Source organism: Oenanthe melanoleuca, chromosome 26 (assembly GCF_029582105.1).
Source record: "Oenanthe melanoleuca isolate GR-GAL-2019-014 chromosome 26, OMel1.0, whole genome shotgun sequence".
Classification (NCBI taxonomy): domain Eukaryota; kingdom Metazoa; phylum Chordata; class Aves; order Passeriformes; family Muscicapidae; genus Oenanthe; species Oenanthe melanoleuca.
This window is the reverse complement of record NC_079359.1, coordinates 3,102,319-3,106,829: the sequence shown is the minus strand read 5'-3', so window position 1 is coordinate 3,106,829 and position 4,511 is coordinate 3,102,319.

Sequence of the window (4,511 nt, the reverse complement as noted above, 5' to 3'; positions counted from 1 at the left end):
TTTTAATGTGGCATGGATTGATGCTGTTACCACGGAGTGGCTGATGTTATGCCTTGTAACTGGAAATGGCTCCTGGGGCAGGAATAGCCTAGATTGAAGAGATGCAGATTTCAGATCAAGCCTGAGACCTGTGCTCCCTGAACCTCTTCCTGCACCACACAATTCCCATCTTCCTCAGCATCTGAGATTCTCTCTAGAGCTGGCACAGCTGCACCCCCAGCAGCTGGAGTGGTTTTATCTGAACTGGTGTTAACTGGTTTGGGATTGACCGATGCCCTGTCTGTGTGAGGCACAGGGGAGGGTGGCTCTGGTTCTGCAGCCCTGATGGTGCTGCTCAGTCTCACTGCTGGGGCCACTGTCCTGAGCGTGCTGAACCCCAGGGGATGAGCCTGTGCTAAAGCTTTTAGCTCCAGCTGTGCTCAAACTGCTGCTGTTCCAAGCTGGTAGCATTGGATAGTGGATTCTTACCTCAGCTGGCCTGGCCCTTATGTGGAGCATCACTCTGTGTCTCAGCATCCATGGGAGCAGTTCTTAGCTGGCTCTCAGCCTGGCTGTGCTCTCAGGGCACTGCTGGGAGCTGAGTATGACAGAGGGTGTCCCCAGCCAGCCAGTGAGGTGCAGCAGTTGTCCTGACAGGTCTCAAATGCTGTTTTGGGGCATGAGCACGGTGCAGGTGAGGAGGGGCTGCTGCTCTTCATCACCTGTGGGCCCTGGGGGTCCCTCTGCAGCTCCTCAGGAGCACGGTGTTGTCACTGATTTGGTCTCTTCTTCCCTTGCCACTTTCCTTAGTTATGGCCGAGGACACCCCACTCCTGGTACACCAAGGAGGGGCAGGGAATTCTGCACCAATTTGGTGACTCCAGCAGGAGCAGGAGAAGACACCCCTGGAGTACTTGTGTGCCCGAGTGCTGCTTGATCTTTCCAGCAGGATTTGTCAGATCCCAAACCTCTGTGATGGTCTTACATGATGTGTAAAGTGGGTGGGCATCTGCTGAGAGAGCTGAGAGTAATGAAACCCAGCAGGGCTGGAACTGTGGGGCTCTTGTTTTGGAGAGTCTCTCCCAGACAAGGATTTGTTGTGGTGGAAAAGGGATTTTGGTTCTTTGGCAGCTTGGAAATCGTGTGGCAGGAACCACACAGCCCTTGACTGAGGTGGTTGCTGTTGGGTGTGTTTGGGTTTCAGATGTGGCTCTGCTCACACTGAGGTTGTTCAAAGGCACATTTCAGAGGGAGGAAGCCTTTTGCAGTGCAGGGTGGTGAACCCCAGCTGGGGATTGGGGGATTTCCCTGCTGGGTGGTGGGTGCTGCTTGGCTGAGCCACTGCTGGGCCTGGGAGGTGCTGCCTTTTCCTGGGAGAGAAGAGTGAATGCAGGAAGAGTTTTTTCCATTCTCCCTGAAATCTGGAATTCAGTGATGTTAAAGTACTTCTGGTAGCTTCCCAAAGATGGACTGTTTGAGTGGTTTGTTGGAACCTGGGTGTCACAGCTGTGCCTCCCCTATCTCAGGGCAGTGTTGCCACTTCCCAGCAGCAGTGGCCAAGCTCTCCATGCTCTGTGTGCTCAGCAGGGCCAGCACACCCCAGCTCAGAACTGCCGTGGCACTGAGAATTCTGAGCCATTGGCATTCACCTCTCCAGGTACAGCATTAGGCAGAACATTCCCTGGATGTGGAGTTAACAGCCACTGTGCAAACAAAAAGATTTTTTTTTTTTTTTTTCAAATTGAAAACATATTAAACCTCAGGCTGTAAAAACTCCCCAGGACTGAGGCAGTGACAGCAGGGAGGGGACATGGTGACAGTCTCCTCGGGTTGGTTTGCTTCCAGCTTAGCGAGGTGGGTGTGTTCTGGGAATAGAGGACAGGGGCAGAGCCTGGGGGCTGCACATCAGGGTCCCTCACCCCCAGCACCCAAAGCTGCTGTTGTCAAAACCCCCTGGTGCTGGGGGAAGGTGGGAGCTGGGTTTGGGGGCTGGAAGGAGCAGCAGTATCAGCATTCCCACCAGCTCTGTTCCTGTGCAGATGGATGCTGTGTGCTCTTCCCTTTTGTCCTGCCCAGCACCGAGGCAGCTCATTCAGCCTCAGCTGGAATGTGCCTTAAAGCAAACTCTGTAAAGGGAAAAATGAAAAGGGATTGGAATCTGCAAGTGTTGCTTTTTCCCTTGTGCGGCCACAAAGTATTCAGTGGCTAAAAATGTGGGTAGGGAATGTCAGGAATCCTCAGTTCCCTTCCCGGATCTAGCAGGGGCTTTGGGCCTGTGCCTCAGCTTTTGCATGCAGAAGCTGTGTTCAGCATTCCACAGCCAGTGGGGATCAGAGGCTGGAGGCTGCACAGGTCCAGTGGGTACCCCTTGTACAAGAGCTGGAGGTTTTCCTGCCTGTTCTCTCTGTTTTATCCCAAACTGCTGTGTTTGTGTTTTCACACCCATCCCTGTGCAGGGCAGACAGGAAGCTCTGGGGGCTGGTGAGGGGTTGCTTTGGGGTTTGACTCTCTGGGAGGGGGATCAGAGCTGCATCTTCAGCAAGCAGTGACTGGTGCAGTGTGAGGAGCTTTTCCCTCTGGCTGACCCAGGGTTTTCCCTCCTGGATCCATTCTCCTGCTCAATAAAGCATCATCAGGTGGCTGCAGCCCTTCAGGGAAGTGGTGAGCTCATGGCTGGGTGTCCCTCAGCTGCTCCCTGAGCCCCTGGCACACACAGGGTGTGATCCTCATTTTCCTGACCTTGGAATGAACTAATCCAGCTGCAGAGATCCTGGAGTGCTGTGCTAGGGTAGTGTCAGGGGTCTGTACATAACTAAGGTGTAGCTGCTGAAAAAGAAACTGAACTGGACTGAAGTTGTATTTAGGAGATTTATAAATCTCTCTTTGGTGCTAGTCCATAGAGGTTTGGTTTTTTTCTTCTTTTTTTTTTTTTATTTTTCCTTCTTTTTTTGGTGGGAAGATGGGAATTTTGATGTTATTCTTGATGAATTTTCTCTAGAATTGTCTCAGAAACCTGGCGAGGTCTGAGAGTGTTTGTTGAATTTCCTGTGTGTCCTATTTTATATTTATTAAATCAGAAAATCTGGAATGATCACTTTGCATTTGCTGCTCAGTCCTTCCATGAGCTCTGTGTACGTGGGGGGCTCCCGGCAGTGCCCCCAAATCAGGAGGGGACCCCAGATCCCATCTGAGGGATGAATGACCAGGGTCCACTGTCCAGCCTCCTGTCCATGGGTGTGTTTGCCTGAGGCTTCTTCCCAAAACAAGGAATTCCCATGGCAGGTCAGGGCTGTGGGGCTTTGACTGTCTCTGGTTTGTGTCTGAGCTGGAACCCTCGACCTCACCCCCACAACTGAGGGTGGGATTGACCCAGGCACTGATCTTGGTGTGAGGGAAAACAGGTTCTGAGCCTTGCAGATACTGATCCAAGTCACCCAAACGTGCCCCTGGAGTGGGGGCTGATGGTGAGGGATCCCTGGGTGTTGTGCTCCATGTGATGGTGGGGTCAGGTGGGATGTGGTGGGGTCACCTGGGATGTCTCATGGAGGTTCTTGTGCTGCTCCTGCCACCTGCCTTTCACAGGGAAGTGTCAGCAAGTTTGCAGGAGGAAAACTGATGTAGACAATGAACTTGCTGAGTTATTAGGATTAAAAGAGGCCTGCTATTTTCAGTGATAATTAATGAGTTGCAAGTGAAATACTCAAATGTCCGTGAATTCAAGATGGTTTTGTACTTGTAATTCCCATAATCTGTTTGGGTTTATTTTCCTGGCTGCAGATCTCTGTTCCTCACTCCAGCATTTGGTGTTTCTAATCTCCTGGTGAGCTTCACATGGGAGGGTTACAATAAATTACACAGTTTGCAGAAACACTTTGCAACTGCAAAGGCCCTTTGGAAATGGAGCATTGCAGTGGATGCTTTTTCTCTTTTTTACTGACTCATTCTTACAACAGCTTTGTTCAAAGTCCCACATATGAAGTAGAAAACACGTTCTGTTTCCTTTGGGGCTCTGTCTCAGCTGGAGCCTCTGGATAATGCAGGTGTTCTGCTCCTGCTCCTGACTGGCAGGTGTAGGACATCCCTACACGAGTCTGAAATTTCATTTACAGTGTCTCCACAAAGGCTGGAGGGCTCTCCGTGTGTGAAGCTGGGTGGTGTGGTGGGGTCCTGTCATGAGAGGTTTCTTCTGTTGAGTTTGTGTGAGAGGGAGGCCATTGCTGTCTTTAAAAGAGTGAAAAGTTGAAAAAGTTAAATTGGTGGATGCCAGTTTGCCGAGAGTGTGGGCTGTAATCTAGTGCCAACAATAAACACACCAGTATTTCACACGGCTCTGCTTCCTGCCTGGTCTCTCCATCCCAGCGCTGTTCTCCGTGTATGTGAACTCAGAAATCAGGCAATGGTGTCACCCGAGGAGAAAACCCTCCCTGCAGTGGCTTGGGGACAGTCACAGCCTGGAAGAGGAGCTGCAGGGATGTCCCCAGCAGCCTGGTGTTGAGATGGGGCATGCACTCTGTCATAAAAAGGGACATTTT